General features: G+C 45.5%; 1 long non-coding RNA gene and 1 pseudogene across 1 annotated transcript; one reads left to right on the forward strand and one right to left on the reverse strand.

The window, feature by feature from the left end:
- Positions 1 to 3475: 3475 nt before the first annotated feature.
- LOC125412135 (uncharacterized) lies at positions 3476 to 8428 on the reverse strand. Its single transcript, XR_007235490.3, has 3 exons — positions 8245 to 8428; positions 4562 to 4804; positions 3476 to 4073 (listed from the first exon to the last, which is right to left on the reverse strand). It is a non-coding gene; the product is annotated as an uncharacterized LOC125412135 (long non-coding RNA).
- A 2678-nt stretch (positions 8429 to 11106) lies between these two features.
- On the forward strand, positions 11107 to 11314 carry LOC148118868 (Nuclear RNase P; annotated as a pseudogene).
- Positions 11315 to 21724: the final 10410 nt, after the last annotated feature.

Here is a 21724-nt window from a genome sequence, read left to right on the forward strand (position 1 = left end):
ACTCCCAACTCCAGCCTCCTCTGGAAAACTCACTGTAGTGTTCTTACAGATTCCTGAAGGCAAGAGATGCACTAACTGTCCAGGTACCCCAGGCGAATTCCAACTAATATTATTAGTACATCCTAATGTACAAATTCCCAACTTTATGTAGTGAAAATGACCTGTTTTTCAACGTGGAGAAACCAGCAGCTTCCTTTGATTGCAGACTCTCCTGGACACCTTCAGTGCTACCCTAGCTCCTGTGGGTCACCTTCTAGCTTTTCACTAGACACAATTCTTTATTCCTGAAAACCTCTGGAGAAGGCCTGAGGTCATAGCTCAGATGGTAGAGTGCTTGCTTGTCTCGTATGAAGGTTGCCCCAGATTTGATCTCCAGCACTGCATAAATGTGGTGTGGTACACATTCCTATACTCCTAGGCTTTAGATGGTAGAGACAGGAGATCAGAAGCTCATGATTATCCTTGGCTATAGTATAATTCCAAGGCTAGCCTGAGGTACATAATAGCTTATATCAAACAATCCACTAACAGAACAATTTACGATTGTTTTCATGTGTATGGATCATTTATTGCAGGTTTATCATAAGAGAAGAGATTATCTAGTCCTGTGGGCCAGTGTCTTTATATCATATGTAAAGACTTCAGGGACCCAGAGAGGTCTGGGTGATTAAAGCCACTCCGCTGTGTGGCCTCAGTAGCTCTCCAATGTGAGCACATGACGTATTTCTGAACAGTCCCACAAATGCTGTGTATTCATGGTTCCCCTGCAAAGAAAAGAACCTCAGAGGACATTTTAGTTAAATCTGAAACACTCAGCATTTTCACCTCTAAGATATTGTGACAAAGCCATCAGGAATATCATGGACCTGAGAGGGGCAGCTGTTTCACACAGCTTCCTGCGTGGAGGGCAGTGAGACAGCTGGTGAGCCTCCATCACATTGATCTCTTTGAATAACCCCTGTAACTGAAGGGGAATTCATTTTCTACCTCCAAACCCCACATATTATCATATTACCAGCTAATCCTCCAGGCACGTGGGATTAGTAGATTTTCTCATCTTCAACCATAATAGTCTTAGAGTTCCCTCCTTAAAAAAATGCAAAAACTATAAAAGAAAGAATAGAAATAGTCAGCATAAAAGGAACATTGTTTCTGATAGGAAAATAATAAAAACAAGGAAAATTTCTACATGGATAAAATGATTAATCCACAAATTAATAAGCACACTACAAACGCCCTGCACTGTGTCTGGAGAACTGTGACTCTGAGACTTCTAGTGGCATAAGTCATGTGGGAGATCCTTTAAGAGTCTAGACTGTAGAAGAGTTTCAAAAATGAAAGCTTGGTTCTTAGACTAAGACCTGAGAGAAAGTTCTCCTCTGGTGCTATCAGTATTGACTGTCCACACGACAGGTTCTAGAGACACCAGTCAAACCCTTTACACATGTGTGTGAAGGGTTTCTAGATTAGGTTGTCTGAGAAGAAAAGACCCAACCTGTTGAATGTGGGTGGTACCATAAACACATGCATCTGCACTTCCTGACTGAGGACTGAAAGTGATCATCTGCCTAAGCTCCCATTACTATGCTTTCCCTGCCACAGTGGACTGAACCCTTGCACTGTACAGAATAAACCTCCTCTTCTGCAAGTTGCTTTTGCTGGCATTTGAAGACAGCAACAAGAAAAGTGATGCACTTTGCCTCAGTAGATGTTGAGACAGAGTGATGGGTCATAGGGCTTTGCCTCATTGAGTGTCTCAGCACTCCACTGAAGGTTGCACTATCTAAAAATAGCAGGAGATTTTCAGAACTTAAACCATTCTAAAAAATAATTATTGGGTATCAGATAAATAAGGAATTCAGTTAAAAGCCCAATGAAGATATTTGTCCCTGAAGTAAGGCTGTCATCAATTCCTAGGTTTTAGGTACTCTGTTCCCTCTGAGGTCACAGATAGTTGACAGGTATGTGCCTGGCCTGTCAAACATCATACACCCTCTTCTTAGCTCAGGATCCCTCTTATAACCACAGGTTGTGCAGAGCAGTGTGCAAGTGATCTACAGTTGGCCGTGACACAAATGATGAACAATCTTGACGTCCTTGAGTCCCAGGACTAGTTTGAACAGCTTGAATACATTATCTGACTTTTCAAACTGTTCACCACTAGAGCAAAAATCTGTAGTGGCTGCTTAGACATATCCCCCTGCACTGAAAAGACTCCACAGCTTCCAGCAGGCTGCTAGTGCGCAATCATACTCCTTAGGTTGTTGCCTTAACTCTGCCATCCGTGTGCCCTGGGTTCATTTCTTCTCTAGCTGTCACACGAAATGATGTAGAATTTCCCTCCACACAAACTCTCTGCTCTCATCTACAGCCACAGAGAATGAAAATAGATAATTCACCCACACACGAACCTCAGAGGTTTTTCCACAGACCTGCTTACCTGGCAGTTCTGCAGGACACCTCGAGGACTCTGGCCAGGGCTATTCCAGACCACATGGGCTGCTAGACAGTTCTGCAATGATATTGTTCTTTTTGCGACCTGGTTTCCACACGTGTAAATTTGGTTTCTTTTTCTCTAGCTTTCCCTTCAAACTTCACATTCTACCCCCACCATGAATTCAACCTAATTGTTGACAGTATTTTTTATTCAGGAGCCAAGATAGAGAAGTGCCACAGGGAAAACTCCTGTGGTCTTTCACAATTTGAACCCAGAAACTTTGTACTGGGAGACCTGGCACATCAATCTTGGCTGTTTTTCCCCGTTCTCTTATTTATCTGCCCATCCATCCATCCATCCATCCATACATCCATACATCCATCCATCCATCCATACATCCATCTGTGATCCAGTCATCATCCACCCATGATCCACCTACTCATCCACCCATCTATCCATCCACAACTCATCTGCCATCTTTCTCTCCCATCCATCCATCCATCCATCCATCCATCCATCATCCATCATCATCCACGCACTTATGCATCCATTCATTCACCATCTATTTACCCATCCTTCCACTGATCCCCCTGTTTTCACACTGAAATCCCAAGTACTAACAAACCCTTTCCCGACGATGTCTATGAGAATCTGACTCAGTGCCTATAACTCTAGCGCCCGATTTTGAACTCCTACTAGTTCATTGAGTCTCTAGTGAAAAGTTCCTGTACCCCAATAAGCCTCTCTGCTGACATAATAATCCAAATTAGACCAAATCAAACTGAATTAGAAAAAGCCCAGGTTTAATAGATATAAATATTCCCAGATGATTTTCAGCCCCCTAGAGAGCAGAAGGAAGACTGGAAAACCATATGTTTGATCTCTAGGGGCAGTTTAAATACCCTGTGGGTGTGGTCTTAAGTATCTTTGGGAAGGGGTCATTGTTAAGTTTTTCCAGACCGACAAACCTCTCCACTGACGCAATAATTCAAATCAAACCAAATCAGCCCAAATTAGAAGAAGCCTGGGTTTAATGGATGCCAGTTCTCCCGGGTGACCCCCCAGAAAAACACGAAGAGGGAAAAGGGGAGACCATGCGTTTGTTCTCTGTGCGGCAGTTTAAATAGCCTGCTTCCAACCAAACATTCCAGACTCTTCGGATAAAGGGGTGTAGGCTCAAGTCTGACTACTTCATGCGGGCATGGGGCAATGTGGGAGAGGGGAGAGCTGGGAGTTGGTGGGCTCACGCTCAGCGAGAGGTATGGCTGAAGTGGCATCTGGTTTACTGCCATCCTGGAGACATCAGGCAGCTGTTCCTTGAGGGAGATGAGAAGACAGGTGGCCAGGAGAAAAAAAATATAAGTTACTACTGGCCCTATGAATGGGGCTAGCCATGGAAGGGGTCATTAGCTGCCAGAAAGAATGGCACAGAGAAGTGCCCTGGTTGTACAGGAGAGGCGTGGGTGAATAAGTGAGACAAGAGCAGATATGTCCCTTTAAAACCAGATTTTAGTTGGCTGGTGTCCTTTTGAGACAGGAGAGTTGGTACCAATGGTGAAGACCCAGGAGCTGGTGCAGGTGTTGGCATTATCTGGAGGGCCCTTTGTAAGTTGGTCTTGACCCAGACAGGAGTGGCCTGTAAAATATGCTTGAAAATTGGTGGGGTTAAAATAGGCTCTGCAAACTATTAGTTTTTACCAGACTTGATTTTTTATAAAGCAGCAGAACTTTTCCCAGGAACCTGCAGGTATTTGTAAGACAACTGAAACAGGAACATTTTGGAAGACAAATAAAGGAAATTGGAAACTCTGGATCTCTGAAGATACACCTGAAACCTGTTAATCCTGGACTATGAAGCCTGTGAAAGAGGCACACCTGCCTGTATTTTTAGCAGAAAACTTAACAAGTGAAGTATGAGCTACCAGTACCTTAAGTCATCAAATGTCATTAGACAGATTGAAGAGGGATAAATGAGCAGAAATGAGACAGTGTTTTTAGCTATGCAGGCAATCCCAAGTCTCTCCATAGTCTTTGGAGAGCACCAGCCTTAGAAGCAGTGCTTGCCATTAGCTGTGGAGTCCAAGAGGCTTGAAGATTTTCCTGCGGGGGGAGGATTTAGTCTACCTGTCTTGGCAGGATGAGATGATTGATCCCCCAGTGTAGCATCCAGGAAACTGATGAGGTGGAAGGCAGCTTTTTTTTTCTGTGTGGGTGGCTTTGCCATAACCAAAGACAAGCCTCCAGGTAGACGGTCTTTTGCAACCATGCATCTTTGGAGGAGCTATGGGATGCTGCAGGAGCTGGCGTGTCTCTTTGTTAGAAGGAAGGTCTTTTGTTAAATGCCATACTCTCAGATCTGTAAAGACACTTAAGAATTGGGTACCATTACCTGTTAGTTATATTTAAATTAGACATAAAGTTAAATTTAGACATGTATTTTACCCAATTAGTTACAGCTTACCAATGCTAGTAAATGTCAGAAGATTAAGAGGAGTATTTTAGTAAGTTAAAGAATTTTGGAGGTGGAATGTCTCCTTGGTAGGTCTTGCACACATGGGTACTCTTATCAAAGATGGTGGTGAGGTCCAAATGGTGACTATACACATGTTTGTAATTTTCCAGAGCCGTTGTTATCTGAAGTTATACGTTTTACAGATCTTAAAACACACACACACATACACACAGAGAAATAAGACAAACATACTATGGATATAAGCACACATATACAGATAGACATAAAAGCATAGTGTGACCACATTATTTTAACAGACAGTCAAATGGAACTATTTTGGGAACCAGTGTCAGCTGACCAGCTTAATTATCCTAGTGTAGGCAGCCAGCAGAAGCCAGGGAAGCACACAGGTGGTCCCATTAAGGACCAGATTAGCAGACGCTGCAAGAGAGAACAGAAACATAAGGACAGAACACCTATACAGTTTTACAGTGGAAGAACAGGGGAAAGAATGATCTGTTGAGACAGCGTGAGACAAACAGCAAACAGCTAGAGAAACAGGGAGGGAGTAGGCGCGGGAGCACAGCATCCAGAAGCCATGGGTGTGTGGGCCTTGCTTGTTTCACATTAGGTGTTAGATAGCCCCAATTTAAAAGGATTTTTAGTAAAAGGCAGCCCAAGGGCATCTGAGGATCTGGCTTCGAATACAAGTGTCCATTTTTACAAGTCTATGCCAAGTCTCAGGATTCACATGCCTACCGCAATGTGTCCACTGTGATAAGACTCTTGAGTCAGAAATGAAGGGGTGTGAGAATTGTGTAGGGCAGATGTCTCTGTCCTACACAATCCCACCTCAGTGAGGACTGCCTTGCTGCTTATGATGGGGTCAGGTGCCTGGCACATCCGTGACTTCAACAGACAACCCGGCAAACGTATGGGCCCTGGGCCCTAGTGGCATGTACTTGGAAAAGAGGAACTCACGCAGACAAAGCTGATCTTAGCCTGCGTTTTCCAGCACATAGCCTGGGCCAGTGGGAAAAAATAGCCCCCTTCCCAGTGGGACCTCCAAATCTTAAGCTTTTCTGACAAACCTATCCACTGACACAGTACTCCAAACCAAACCAAATGAGACCGAGTTAGAAGAAGCCCAGGTTTAATGAATGGCAGTGCTCCTGGGAAGCCCCTGGAAAAACTAGGAGAGGGAAGTGGGAGATTACATATTCATTCTCTGGGAGGACAGTTTAAATAGCCTGTGGGAGTGGTATTGACCCTCCCTGGAGAGGGGTCACCGTTTGCTGGGCTTTCTCGGAGGTGAAGTCTGGACTGAGGCAGCTCCCAGGCAAGGAAACTTTGAAATGGAACTTCCCACCCAACATTCCAAAATAGATGCCAAGGTGCTGGGGTGAAGTCCCCAACCAAACATTCCAGACTCTTTGGAGAAAGGGGTGCCAGGGAGCTGAGGTGATGCTGCCAACCAAACAGTCATTGTTTGTTGGACTTCCTTGGAGGCTGAGTCTGAACTGAGGCAGCTCCAGGGAAGGGTGCTTGGGCTGGAGCCCCCCACGTGAACATTCCAGACTCTTTGGGTATATGGATGCCAGGGGCTGGGTGAAGCCTCCATCCAAACATCCCAGACTCTTTGGGTATATGGATGCCAGGGGCTGGGTGAAGCCTCCATCCAGCATCTAGAGTATCACTCTTTTGGTGTGGGGCTATGAGCTAACTCCATGGATAGAAGCATTTGTCACGAAAGTCTGATGACGTGAATATCATCTTGGAGATCCATGGTGGAAGGAGAGAACAGATTCTAGAAAGTAGTGTTCTGACTTCCTCACATACACCATGTCATGGGTGCAACCTCTCTCATATATCCATCATACTTACACAGATGCACGTATCATATATACACATACACGCAATAACGGGTTTTTTTTTAGAGAAAGAATCTCTCTCTGACTTTGTCTAAGAGGTTGACTGATTGATGCACAGGCTCCCTTTCGTCCATCTATTCTGCTAGTGTGACTGAGGCAATAAAGAACAGATTCAGTGAACTGCTGGTATCCTTAAAAGTGCAAGATGTTGAGACAAAAAAGAATGTAAGTTTTAGACAGAATGGGGTATTTTATAAAACTGCATTGAATTTTTTTAAATTTTCTGAGAATCTTACACAGTGCTCTTTATCATATTCCTGTCTCTTCCCTCCAGCTCCTCCCAGATCAACCTCCATTTCTCTACCCACCCAACTACATGTTTGTGTTCTCTCTTTCTCTCTCCCCCCTCCTCTCTCTCTCTCTCTCTCTCTCTCTCTCACACACACACACACACACACACACACACACACACACACACTCTAACCCATCAAGTAAGTTACATTTTTTTCTTTAAGAAAATGAGACTTTACCCAGGAAAGTGGAAGGGTGGAGTTGTTTCCTGTTTGGCGCTGGTTGAGCAGAGAAATGTGCGTGCTGTTTGAGAGTCTGATTCATAGTGGCAGGAGGACTAGAACGTCCTGCAAGATGGAGCCTGGCCTTTGGGTGCAGGAAACCCCAAGAGTCATCATACCAGCTCTGTGGGAAGCCCAGCAGTGTGTTCTCAGTCAGTGTGAATCCCGAAGAGAGTTTTCAGTAAAAGGTTTTATTCTTTTTAGAGACTAAAAAGTTAACCAACAGCCTAAAGCTATGTCATTAGCATTTCCCCAGTTAGTGTGGTGTGAACCAACATGCTTGTGCCTGAGCTCCCTTCAGTGTGGTGTGGGGAGAAGAAGGGGCTTGCTCATGGCGCTGGGGAAGCAAGAGAATGGCAAGACTGCAGTTCAAAAGCTGTTCCTCTGCTCGAGGTTTTTGAACTGCTGCTGCTCTGGTGTCCTTCCCGCCTGCTATCGGCTGTGACTGTGTTTTTCGAGGTCTTTGTCAGTTCTTCAGTCTGGTGCTCTGCCTGGTGACTGAGTCTTTCCTGTTCGCATGCTGATCATACTTGGAAATTATGAGTCATTGAAATGCAGCCATGAACACTGAGGGTGGGGAGATTAGTAGGGAAAGTGCAGCCAGGACTTCCTGTCTCAACTCAGGGTCATATCTAGGGGGCAATCTGGGGACTTCTATGTGATAGAACACCCACATTCACCTGCATTTGCATTTCACAGACCTGATTTGGGGGCTATGTGGAACTCCAATACAAAAAGAAACAATTTAACCTTTTGTAGACCTCAGGGTGGACCTTCCACTTCCTGTTAGCTGGTGAGATTTCACTGTTCACATTTTCCTGCCCCTTCCAACGCCCAGCAGCTGCAGCCCTACTGAAAACAACCGGGTATGCTTGGTAATATTACTGATTTAACAGGAATTAGAAGACTTACGTTCAGAGAGTGCAGGTAATTGACACCAACAACATTCTTCTTGTAATTCATGCACTATGGTTGATTCGTTCCCCAGCCAGGCCTGTCCAAGAATGACCACAGCCCAGGCAGCTATCATATTACCTTGCAGAGGGTTTAAACAAGCCCTGCTCTGCTAGCCATGCTAGTGCTGGCAGAAAGTTGCTTAGTGATCGGGGTTCAGAGGTCACCTAATTATATGCTGACCTAAAAGAGTTCAGCCTTAGAACGTTCCTTACTAAGGGACAATTGTGAAGTCAACATAATAAAGAGGGTTTGTCACTGACAACAAGGACATCACAGGTGCAGCATTTATTGATAATTTTGGGGTATACTTAAAGTGTGTGAGTGTTTATGTGTGTGTGTGAGTGTGTGTGTAAGTGTGTGTATGTGTGTGAGTGTGTGTGTGTGTGTGTGTGTATGCGTGTGAAGGTCAGAGGTCCAGACTCAGTGTCTTGAGCCAGGTGTGGTGGTCCACACCTTTAATCCAACTCCTCAGGAGGCAGAAGCAGACAGATCTCTGAGTTTCAGGCCAGCCTGGTTTGCACAGTGACCTCTAGGATAGCCATGGGAACAAACAAACACAGAAACAGAAGGACTGCACTGCGTGTCTTCTGTAACCATTCCTACAGCTTCCAGGACAGAACTTACTTGGGTGGTAAGGTCATGAAGAAAGGATAAATAGACAGACACAATAGCATCCGCTTGGGTAGCCTTAGTTCTTTGATGAGATGAGAAACCTCAGCATTTGTTGAAAAGTTGAACAGAGAGGTGGGGTTATTACACACAGTTGAACAAAGAGATAGGTTTAGCCAGTCTTCGTAGGAACCATTGCTGTGGGGGAATAATCTTCAAGCCATTAGTATCTGGGGTAGGAAGGCTATGGTGGACATTTTCTGCACAAATTGTCAACACCCACACACCAACAAGAGGGACACTTGTAGGCTGGCTGGCTAGTGAGCTCCAGGGTCCCCCTTGCCTCTGCCTTCCCAGTGCTGAAGTTACAAATCACATTGTTTGGCTGGATTTAACATGGGTTCTAGGGATCTGAACTCAGGTTTGCATGCTTGCTAGGAACTTTACCGACCGGACCATCCTCCCGCCTCCAAGGGTGTGTCTCATACTCTGTAGGTAGATAAGTTTGCTCTGAAATCCCCTAAGCCAGTTACACTCCCTGTACTGGTGTTCTTCTAGACGGCCCCACTGCAGACATTTCCTTGGGTGGGATGTGAATCATGATGCATTGCCGCACTTCATGCCAACGCTGCACTCTAATTAACAATGCTGAACACAAGATGTTTGATAAATGAGGATCAGATGTATTATTAGATCCATGGATTCTACTCTCAAAATCTGAGGGAACAAAATGGGAAAGAAGAGGTTGCCAGTACAGTGTTAGATAAATCATGATTATGTTTGCCTGCTTATTTATGGCAGACAATTCTGGGACTGAGCAATTTCTCTAGCTTCCTATTCCTTCACTTGACTTTAATTCAACCATTTGAAATAATGCAGAGATGTCACCTTGCTGTCCTGCTAATGTCCCTGGGGCTTTGCTGTCCTGTTGACACCCCTGAGCTTTTGTCTAGTTCTCTCTGCCTTAGAGGACCCACCTTGTTCTTCCTTGGGAGAAAGAGCTCTGATTCTTCAAGTCTTCTGGAATGGGGTGGCATCTCTGATATAGTGCTTCCATACCTGGCGGGCAGGCGGGCAGGCGGGCAGGCAGGCAGGCAGGCGGGCAGGCGGGCAGGCGGGCAGGCGGGCGGGCGGGCGGGCGGGCGGGCAGGCAGACTTGTTGGGAGCCACCTGGAGGCACAGGTGGTCCTGCAGTTTGGAGGTAGCCACGTGGGGCTGAGCACCCTTGCCTGCACCCTTGCTTGCACATGCTCAGACCAGCAGAATGGCATTAACCAATCAGGACAGCGTTCAAGCCTCTCCACCGTTTAAAAGCAGCTGCCTCGGGGCCCAACGCTCTCTCTCTAAGCTTTCTCTCGTCCCTGCTCTATCTTCCCTTCCCCCAATTTTCCTCAATCAAAGGGCTCCAAATAAAGATGTGACCAGAGAAGGAATTCTCGTTTTTGGTGGCGTTCATTCCTGCTGGCCAGGATGCGCGCCGCAACTGGTGCTCGAAACCCCGGGACACTGAGGACAACTACGCCGGGGGACCCTGAGAAGGAAGCGCCCAGCAACGTGCTGTAAGCCCGAGAGAAAAAGCTGAGATCAGACACCAGGACACAGAGAGCCGTGAATTTCAGAACTCTGAACACGTGGAGCGGTGAGTGACATCAGTTGAATCCCCCAAAAAGGGGAGGAAAAAGAATTTCAAAGTATAGGCCTAAAAAGAAAAGAAAATACAAAAAAAAATCAAAGTTAAGGTATCTGAAAGAAGGTACAGAAAGCAACGGGGAAGAAAAATCCCTTAAGTTCAGTGCAGGAGGAATGTGAACAGCAGCAAAAAAGGCGAGGTAACTAAGGCGGGACTATGAGGACGATGGGGTACGGGAGACCGCGGCTTCCGCTCCTTCTCCGTCCACCTGCGTACTCGCTGTTAGAGACCGGGGCAACAGTCTCGTAGGGAGGCGGGCTTGATCGAGTTCGAAGACTGCCTTCCCTATTCTTAAAGAGCCACAGAGCTTTTGGAGGTGATTTTCGCCTAATTTTGATAAGAGAGCTCAGTCTCTGGCTCTCACGTACAGAAAACTTTAACTTTGATTGAGGAAGTAGCCGGCGGTGGTGGCACACGCCTTTAATCCCAGCACTTGAGCTCTGAGCAGCAGCGCCGCTAAAGACCTAAAGACGGAGAGGGGCCAAACTCTGAACCGCGTTTCCATAGCAACATGGGCGGGCGGAGGAAGCTCACCGGCGGGGCCACGTACTGAGTGCTCGTCACTCCCCGGCCCCTGGAAAGGTCTGAGACTGGGGCCCCCCGCGGCCCTAACCGGGCCCTCCATGGGTGGGCGGATGCCCCCCTCGCCGGAGCTTGGAAAAGACTCACGGCCGGCGGTGCGAGTTCTATGCCTGAGGTGAGGCAGGGTGCACAGTTCGGCGAGCCCGCGCACAGCCCGGGGCGGGGCCATGCCTTCGGGCCATGCGGAGCGCGCCACAATGGGCCTCAGAGGCGGGGCGACCCCCGCTGTCTGCTGCTGCCGCCGCTGCTCACAGCCACAGCCGCCAAAAATTTAGTCAGATAAAAACATTTGTCGCCAAAAATTCAGTCAGATAAAAACATTTATCCCCCAAAAATTCACAACATCCCTTTGTCAGCAGGAAGTAGTCAGATCGAATGCCGACGTCCATTTTCCCTCATAAACTTCAGGCAGAACTGGTCGTGATTATCATAATAAAGGCGCGTCAACCTGGTTACCATTACCTTTTGCCTGAGGCAACGGGTGAAATAAAACAATGCTACCTAGAGGTTTTTCCATCTGAATAGGGGAGCTGGAGAGATGGCTCAGAGGTTAAGAGCACTGCCTGCTCTTCCAAAGGTCATGAGTTCAATTCCCAGTGACAACTGTTTTGGTTATTAGACAATAGAGGGGGATTACCAGTGACAGCTTCCCCCAGAGAAAGGATTTCTCTTGCATTCTTTACATTTAATTTTTAATTCAAAATTTTGCTGGAAAAACAGCAACAGACAGAGACGCTCTGTTTGAAAACAATTCCGTATAATTCTAAGGCCTGCTTTGATGGCACAGACAAACAAGATTTGCTCTTTGGAGCAGAGACCTACAGGTCTCTAAGTTCAAAACCAGCCTACTTCCAGTACTGATTGTGCTGAATTTTTACACTGAGAGTTTTTAATACTCTTAAATGTTTATTTGGGAGGAGAGTTTTGTTTATGTTTTTCTAGGAATGCTGACATACATCTGGATGCCAGCGAGACTGACAAGAGAGATAAAGAAGATGACCCAGTGGATGCTGAGTGTCCTGCTGTGGAAGATTCATGCGGAGGCAGCAGAGATGACCTTCTGGGCGGTGCCAAGAGCAGCTGTTTCACACCATCGACTTGAGCAACACCCTGTGCAACCTCTTATCTCTTAACAATTTTCTGACTGACTCTACTTTGCCTTTTCCTTCCTTAGGAATGGGTGGGAGCAGAGATATTCTTGGCATGCTGCGTCTAGGTGGAAGTGCTGTATGTCTTTGATTGGTGTGCTACCTGCTAGCCCAAGTGAGGTGGGGACCAGATTGGAAAATAGTTTTGCCTTATTGCTCTTATTAACAAGAGAAGAGGGAGATGTTGGGAGCCACCTGGAGGCACAGGTGGTCCTGCAGTTTGGAGGTAGCCACGTGGGGCTGAGCACCCTTGCCTGCACCCTTGCTTGCACATGCTCAGACCAGCAGAATGGCATTAACCAATCAGGACAGCGTTCAAGCCTCTCCACCGTTTAAAAGCAGCTGCCTTGGGGCCCAACGCTCTCTCTCTAAGCTTTCTCTCGTCCCTGCTCTATCTTCCCTTCCCCCAATTTTCCTCAATCAAAGGGCTCCAAATAAAGATGTGACCAGAGAAGGAATTCTCGTTTTTGGTGGCGTTCATTCCTGCTGGCCAGGATGCGCGCCGCACAGACTCATCTTGGAGCAGGCTATGTGATTTTAGGGTCAGTCCACCACTGTAGTCTAGAGAAGTGCTCTCCAAACTCCACACATTGAAATACAACATTACAAGCATTACAACAGAAAGAATAGCATAAGACCAAGCAGGAAGAAATAGCTGAGGGCACTGTGCCTGTGAAGGGCTAACACAGTTTAAGCAGCTATTTTGTGATGTGGGCATGGACTTTGGTACATGCATTCCAAGTCACAATGTGACACGCATTCCTAGCTGTGGATTTCAGTCCCAAACGTGAAAATGTCTGGCCTCCAGCCTTAATTCCAGCCCTTGGAATAACTTCAGTCTTTGCTGTTTTGACTTCCCAGAGGAGGAAGTTGTTGTTTGTTTATAACATGTTTTGACACCTGTAGGCCGCATAAAGTTCTATTGATTTTCCTTTACTAAGTTGTGAGTTGTGTGAGAGAGGAATGAGGTGAAGTATGGCTCATTTGGCAGAGTATGTGCCTGGCACACAATTCCCTGCTTTCAAAACATAGCACTACCACAGGAACTGGGCATGGTGGAATATCTCTGTCAACCCATTCCTTAGAAACTGGAGGCAGGAGGATCAGGAGGCCAAGGCCATCCTTGGCTATATACTAGGTTCAGTGCCAGCTTAGGCTTTGTCTGTGTCACTGTGTGTATGTAGAAGCAAAGACAAGAGAATTGCCTGGAAGCTCATGGTCCAGTTAACTAGCTCAACAGAAACATCAAGAGATATAGTGATATTTTATCTATGTTTTAATAAATAAAGCTTTCCTAAAGATCACAAGGGCAAAGTTAAGACCACTAGATGTCAGGTAATGATGACACACACCTTTAATCCCAGGTTTGAGGGACAGAGTCAGGTGGATCTCTGTGAGTTCAAGGCCACCCCTGGGCTACACAAGATCAATGCAGAAACAAATCCAGGTGGTGGTGACTCACACTTTAATCCCAATACTAGTGAGTCCCATGGATTTAATCCCAGCACTAGAGAGAATATACAATGGGAGAAGAGAGAGGCTCAGTCTGCTTAATCTGCTGAGTCTGCTTAGTCTTCTTAGTCTGCAGTCACCTAGCCTCGGTAGAGATAATACTTCTTTAGTGGCTTGGCTGCTTTACTTTTCTGGCTTTCAAGTTGAACTTCAATATCTGTCTCTGGGGTTTTATTATTCATTCTATGAAGAGACCTATCTCTCAAGAAGGTGGAAGGTAAAAGTAATGGTCTGTCCAGTCCCTTTAAGAGACAAGCCCCGCCCACTCTCCTCTCCATCCAATGCGAGGCAGTTGGATCTTCTTTCCTGCTTAGAGCCTGAGTCCCTTCCTTTTCTGTCTCTCTCCCAAAGAGGTAGTTGCTTCTGTGTCTCCTTTACTCTCCCCTCCCCTTCCCCCCTCTCTGCTCCTCTTTCTCTCTGCCTTTCTCTGCTCTTCCCCTTCTCCCCTTTCCCTTCCATTTCATAACCTACTAAATAAATACCTTCTTTCTCTGCATGGCGTGCCTATCTATCTCAGTCTCTCACCCACCATACAGCTTCCTACCTAGGCTCCCTGCCTAAGATCTGCTGGCCCTCATGGCCTGCAGGCCACTCAGGGCCCCCCTGCCTGGGACTGGCTGCCTTCGTGGCCCGCCGTAGTTTTGGGACCCACTGCCACTGCAGCCACTTGGGGAACAGCACTATTTTATTTAAACCATTACGTTGGTGCTGTGACTCGGAGGCCTCCAGCCTCTCTGGCTTCAGTCAGGCTTTACCACCCTGCCTGTAGAGAAGACGCACTTCTACAGGCCCTGTAGTGTTCACTGCTGTCTCACACCCCACCTGTATATAGAGGACACCCTTCTATAGGCCCTGTGGGGTTTTTTTGTGGGTTTTTACATTTTCAGCTACGGTATAAACCCTCAAACTTTGCTCCACCAAAGTGTCCCGCCAGCTCTGCTTTTCCTCAAACTCTCCCTGCCACCACTACCGCTGATCCCACAGAAACTTATCCATGAACCAACTGTTTTCAATTTCAGCCTTTGCTCTGCACTGTGGCGTGTGGCATGGCAGCTTGGCAACAGGACAGATCACACCTCTAGGTCTCTCTTCCATACAACATTCAACTGTTGCTATTTTGACTGAGGTCAGGTGACCTTAGCACCATCTTAACTGAGGTCAGGTGACCAAGTTCTTTCATCTTTACTGAGGTATTTCCTGCCTGGTTCTCTGGTATTACTCTGTTACATGTGTTTTGTGCAGTGGCATGCCTTTGGTAGGACCCACCAATAGCATCCACTTTGCCCAATTCCTGTTCACTCTTTGTGTGTGTGTGAATAATATAACTTAAATACACCTATATTTATTGTTAAATGTTATAATTGTCTGTTCATTGTATCTCATTGCAGAGTATAATGTGCATAAATGTAACTTAAATACCCTTATGTTTACTATTAAATGTTATAATTGTCTACCCATTATATCTCATTCCAGACTACAGAGCAATTAAATTTCATGTTTTAAATTTATATGTACTTTTAAGTCTCTTACAAAAAATACTATATATGTAATCCAACCCAATTTAAAATATCTTAAGCTGTTTTCTACTATTGTCAATTCTGTCATTAGCCTTCTATTGCAAGCAGTTTTTTTTCTTTCTGTGTTTTTATGAGTGTAAATATCACCTGTTAAGTTGAGAACCAGTACAGTCAAGCTCAGACCCCACTCTCCAGGCAGATTCCATACTGTATTTATACCTGATAAACAGCCCTCAACTGCTCAAAGATCTGGGATATATGGTATTTACATATTTAATTATTAAAAACTTTTCATAACAAAATGAGACAGGTTGGCTCCTAGCAGCAGCACTCTATTTCCTCCAAAGAAGACAGAAAACAAGTGGGTACAGAACAACATTCATCCAAAATTTGCTTCAACTGCCAAGTGCTGGCCACTGGGAAAAACTGCCTTTCATCTAAACTGAAGATCTCCAGATGTTGACAGAATCATTGGAATCAACAGCCTAGCTGCTCAAGTTAAGGTAGGCTTTTATTCCTACAGATTTCTTGGCCCACAGGATCTTCTGGAGCCTGGCAGGCCCTGCACTGAAGAGCAAAAGAAAAATACGACCCTCGGCGACAATGGAGAACCCTGAGGAGTAGCTCTAGATGCCAACCAAATAAATTCTCCATCATTGTTTAATCATTAACTCAAGTAAAATTTTATCCTTCTCGAAGATCTCTGTTGCAGTTTGACAGCTGAGAGGTTTTGTCGGTTTAAAAGGATAACCTCACTAAACAAATTTCAGCAAAATACAAATACAAGTTATTAAGGTGTATACCTGCAAGTTATAAAGTTGTGAGGACAAATACAGGTTAATCAAATTTCTCTCTCTTGCTGCCTTCCATAGTCTTAAAAATACTTTTCATTGTGCAAAAAATATCTGTAACAGTCATTCTGACATAAATATTCTACTGTTTATACAATGTATATGTCTAAAACTTCTGTTTTCATAAACACAAAGAATTCTTGAGAGTTTCTGGGAGCTGAATTGAAAGATCCACCTTAAACAGGTCAGATACACCTCTCTAAGTTCTCTGGTCCTAAATTTTTTTTCTAAACTTAACTTTGTCCTCTGTTATGCCAATACCTCAAACTGGTGTAAGAGACACCAGATATTTCCATACCACAAATATCAGACAGGACCAGCTACCCCAGGATGTGACCAGCACCCAGCTTTCTCATCCCCCATGATGATGCCCACAAATAAGCAGGAGGCAGTCTTGAGAATCCACCGCCCCAATTCCTTTAACCTGTTGTTCTTAACCTCCTGCCTTTTTTATTATAAAAAGGAGATGGGAATGTAATGATCTGTCTTGTCCCTTTAAGAGACAAGCCTTACCCACTTCCTCCCCCATCCATTGCCGAGGCAAGTGGATCTTTCTTCTGCTTTCAGTCTGAGTCCTCCCTTTTCCATCTCTCTCTCAAAGAGGTAGCTGCTGCCTTGGCTCCTCTCCCCACCCCTCTCCCTCTCTCTGTTTCTCTTTCTCTCTTTCTCTCTGCTCTTCCTCCTTCTCCCTTCTCTCCTTTCCCTTTCCTTCCATAACCCACTAAATAAATACCCACTTTCTCTGCATGGCATGCCTATCTACCATGCAGAGTCTCTCACCCACCATGCAGCTCCTGCCTAGGACCCGTCCTCATGGCCTGCAGGCCACTCAGGGACTCCCTGCCTGGGACTGGCTGCCTTTGTGGCCCTCTGTGGTCTTGGGACCCACTGCTCGCTGCCGCCACTTGGGGAACAGCACAATTTTATTTAAACCATTACAGTGGGGACCAATTTTTGAAAGTTGTCTTCTCACCTCCAAATACACATTGCAGTAATACATAACCTCTCCCTCTGCCAAACACATACATGTGCACACACCCCTCCACCACACTGAATAAAAAAAGAATATTTTGATATACATAAAGACTAGACCTTGGGTTACTATGCAGTTGGGATAGGAAAAACAAGGCAATGGAGTTTAAAACAGAGCTCCAGAGAGGTGAGAGGTGCAAGTCAAGACGTGAGGCATGGTGAAGGTATGCAAGCTATCCCGGAAATGGTACAAAAAGGTGTGTTTTGAGCTTCTTTGCTTAAAAATAATGGATGATATTGAAGATGATGACTATGCTAATTTGCTTGAATCTAGGTATCTTTTCACTAAGCAAATGTCAAGGCATCATGTCATACACCTTAAATAGACAGAGCCCCATGGTGAGCATCTGTTCTAAACAGCAACTGAAATTAGTAGTCAGATCCCAGGGGATGGTGAGTGACCGACAATCCCAGCGAGACTGTCATGTCCTATCACTGTGTTTGGTCTGACTATGTATCTATTGCTGAGGTCCAGCTATTCCTACTGGAGACACTTCCCCTGCTCAGCATCTCCTCTAGCTCTTCAGTCTGACCCTCTTTACTTAGAAATCTCACTTAGGGTCTACAGCGACCCCAGTAAAATGAGTAGTTGTTGATATCCTGTTTCGTACTATTCTGTAGCTCCCTCCACATCCACACAGGTCCCTACACACAACAGATGCTCAGCAAGTACTGTCTTAAACTCCTGTGAAACTCAGCTACTGGGGTGCTGTGAGAGCAACAGGCCTGTGTTCTCTTCCTCTAATCTCCCCCTTCAGAAATTGGGATTTCTTAAAGGAAATTTGAAGGAGCTTTGGGCTGACACTGCTTATTTCTGTCAAGAGTTAATTATGTGTGTAGTCTAAGGGGACTTCCCTGTGTGGCTTATGAGAGGAATGATGAGGGGGCATTAGAGACACAGCTGGGTAATGGGAAGACACTCTATGCTAACTTTAAAGACATGTGGCTCTTTCATCTGCTTTAGGGGGAGTTTTTTTTTTTCTTTCTCCCACACGTTTTAGTGTTGCTTATTAAAAAGGAGAAAAATCTTTTGGCTGATTATCTTGTTGCATTATCAGACTTGGGGGGAAAACGGAAATTCATAATATTACCTGGACTGCAGCTCTCAGGAGGTGTAGATCTTGACATTGTGCTGATCTTCATGTGACCGATGTGACTCGAAGACGGGGTGAGAGTGTTTCACAGCAGCATAATTTTGCAAATATTGACTAATTTTAAAATGTTTTATATATCAGCATCTACTAATTATATATAATAATGGGTTTATGACATTTTCATGCATGTACATGATGTATTTTGATCATAGTCACATATGAATGAAGATTCTTGTTACCCTCTTTTTCTTTAAAGGTTGTTTTTATTGCATTTTCTTATTTGTGTGTGTGTAAAGGGAATGCAGGTGTCACAGCACACATGTGGATATTTGTGTGTGTGTGTGTGTGTGTGTATGTACAGGGAGGTCTTGTGGCACAGCGCACACGGGGAGTTCAAAGACTAGCTTGTAGGAGGAATTAGTTCTCTACCATCTGGGTTCTGGGCATTGAACTCAGGTTGTCATGGCTCATGGCAAGTGCCCTTACCTGCTGGACCATTTCTCGAGCCCAGCTACCCTCTCTTGTTGCTCCTACTACAACTTAATCCCTTTTTCTTCCTCTTCCTCTTCAATGCCCGTTCTGTTTTCATGTCTTTTTTTTTTCTTTAATGGCCATAGGGTTGTTTATAAGAATCTGGATTCCTTACCAGCGGCTACCACCCAAGAAAAGTTCTCTCCTCCTCCACAAACTGTTAACCGCATAGCCCATTTCCTTCCAGATGTTGATAGGCCCAATTTTGCACAGGTGATCACAACTTGTGTGTGTTCCAGACTGCAATAGCCTATGGTGCCCAGAAGTCAGCATTCCACACCACTCCCATGCCTTCTCCTCTAGCTTTTCCAGTCTCTCTTCTCCATCTTTTCTGGTGTTCTCTGTGGTTTGGATGGGAATATATAAATACCACATTCAGTTTGAGCACTCATTATTATCAGTATTATAAGTTTCTGTAGTTACTGCTAACCACTGCAAAAAGAAGCTGACAACAGCATTGTTCTATGAGCATAAATCTAATTATTTAGAGCATGATTTGACAGTCACATTGTATCAGTTTACAGGAGCAACAGCTCTGGCTTCCCCACTAGAACCTGTGCCCCTCCTAGCTGGCTTTTGACCAGGCTTATAGTATGAGATAACACTTCCTCCAACAAGGCCATGACTATGCCATCAAAGCCACATCTCCTAATAGTGCTGCTCCCTATGAACTCGTGGGGGCCAATTATGTTCAAACTATCACAGCATTCATATACATTCTGTTTCTGTGGGGAACCTTGGGGAGCATTTATCCCAGAGGCTTCTGACCCCAGGAAAGGTAGAGGGTGGAAGGAACATACTTTCCCCGTCCCGGGCCATGATAGACAGCTGCCCTTGGGGACACTCTTTTCCCTTCCCTTCTCTTTCTTTGCTGGACTTCACTTTTGGAGGCAGAAGGTAACTTCCAACGCTGTGTCTAGCTGTGATGGCCTCTGTGTGTATAGAAAGAGCCATGCTTGACCTGTGACAGTCAATTTCTGGTCAGATTGGGTTACTGCCAAGGGAAAAAGGCATGTGAGATGTGTGAGGATGTTTGTGTGGAAATGAACATTTTTCTGGGGTATTCACAGTTTAGGGGCATCAGTGGGGAACTCCTGCTCACCCTATAAATATCCTTTCAAGCCTGAGTGGTCGAGGGAAGCAGGGTACAGTCTCCGACTCTGTCAGAAGTTACCGGGGAAAGTCCCTGTTCTCCCCGTGCTTTCATGTGTGTATTTGGGGATCTGTGAGTGACACAAGGTGGAGAGGCAGTCATTTGATGGATTCAAAAGAACCCATAGGACAAGGGGAGCATCACTACTCACCTCGCACCTCCCTGTGACCTTTGTTGGTGAGAACTGCAGGGCCTCTGCTGAGTGTGGAAGCGCAGGCTTGGAACCCTAGTTGTCAGGCAGATGCAGAAGGACTGCCTATGGTTTTGAGGCCATCCGGGGCTACCTAGTGCTAAGAAGAACCAGAGTTCCACACTGTATCTTAAGTATGTTTTTAAGCAGTTCACTGGAAAAGTTGCCTGCTGTTATTTCAGGATCTGCGCTGCTTCCATTCTTAACCAGTGAAGAAGCCAGACACCTAAGCTGACCTGCAAGAGTGCTTTGTGTCTTTGAGCCTTTGAGGAAAGTAATTGGGTAAGCCTTTCTAAGCTTGATGGTGCTAAGCAAGGGAAGTAATTGTCAAGGTTACAGCACACACTCCCGTGACTCAGCTGAAGAAAGGCTACCTGAGAGTCTTCTTCCGTAAGTTTCAGTTTTCTATTTTCTTTCTGGCATTCACTGTAAGCCCATAATAGACAACAGCCCAAACCAATGGACAGGGATAGCAACTGCTTACACAGCCAGAATCGTGGGGCTGGAGTTGAGTTTCCCATAGACCTCTGCCTATGAACGTCAGTTGGGTCCTGGCCCACTAGGCTGTAACTTACTCCATCCCTGTATGTGTCAGAGCCATTGTAGACACATTCATTTTCGTGGTAGTCCATTGCCCGAAGGGACAAGTCAGGCTTTGGATTTGGCTCAGCAGGTAAGGGACTTGTTATGCAAGAGGACCTGGGTTTGGATCCACGCAGTCATATGAAAGCCTGGGTGGTTTCTTATGCCGGCATTCTCAGCACTGTGGTGTGGGGGCAGAGGCAGGAGGATAGATGGGGCTTGCTGGTGGTCAGCCTAGCCCCAGGATTAGCAAGAAATCCGTCTCAAGGAAGAGAGAGAGAGAGAGAGAGAGAGAGAGAGAGAGAAGAGTAGAGTAGAAGGTTTTGCTTTCATTTCCTGTAGAAAAAAGTTCATAGCATACAAGGCTTTAGAAAAAGACTGCTTCTCTCTTTTCCTCAAGTACCATCTCAGCAGCGATGACGACCCAGTTTTCCACCACAAAATCTGACTTCGGACGATGAATTTTCACTGTGAAAACAGTTGTTAACTCTGGCCTCCGCTTACACACCTCTGCACACATACCCATCAGTGCATGTAAATCACAACACTTAATGAATTTCAAGCATTTTTCTTGGAGCAGGGAAGACATTGGTGAATGGACCCTACATTTTCTGGGGGCACAATGGACAGCATTGTTTAGCACATTAGAAATTAATGCAAACTATTGAAAAAATCAGAGTGAAGTCAAGAGCCTCAGAAGGTCTGGGAATGGGAAACTGGGCTGCATTTCCTGTAAACAGGCCTCTTTGAGAGGGTAAAGGCATGTGTCGGTTTGGCAACAGTATTATGACAACAACTATCAGGTACAGGGAGCAAGCCAGGCCTGTGTCTTAGAGAATAGCTTTCCAAGCAGAGGTAGTGGCTGCCCCGAAGACAAGAAGTTCATGAAGCACATGATAAAGACTGAAAGTCGAAGTGTCCGGGAGATTGTGGACAGTGGGCAG

This window comes from Myodes glareolus, chromosome 20, assembly GCF_982192425.1.
Source record: "Myodes glareolus chromosome 20, mMyoGla1.1, whole genome shotgun sequence".
Taxonomy (NCBI): domain Eukaryota; kingdom Metazoa; phylum Chordata; class Mammalia; order Rodentia; family Cricetidae; genus Myodes; species Myodes glareolus.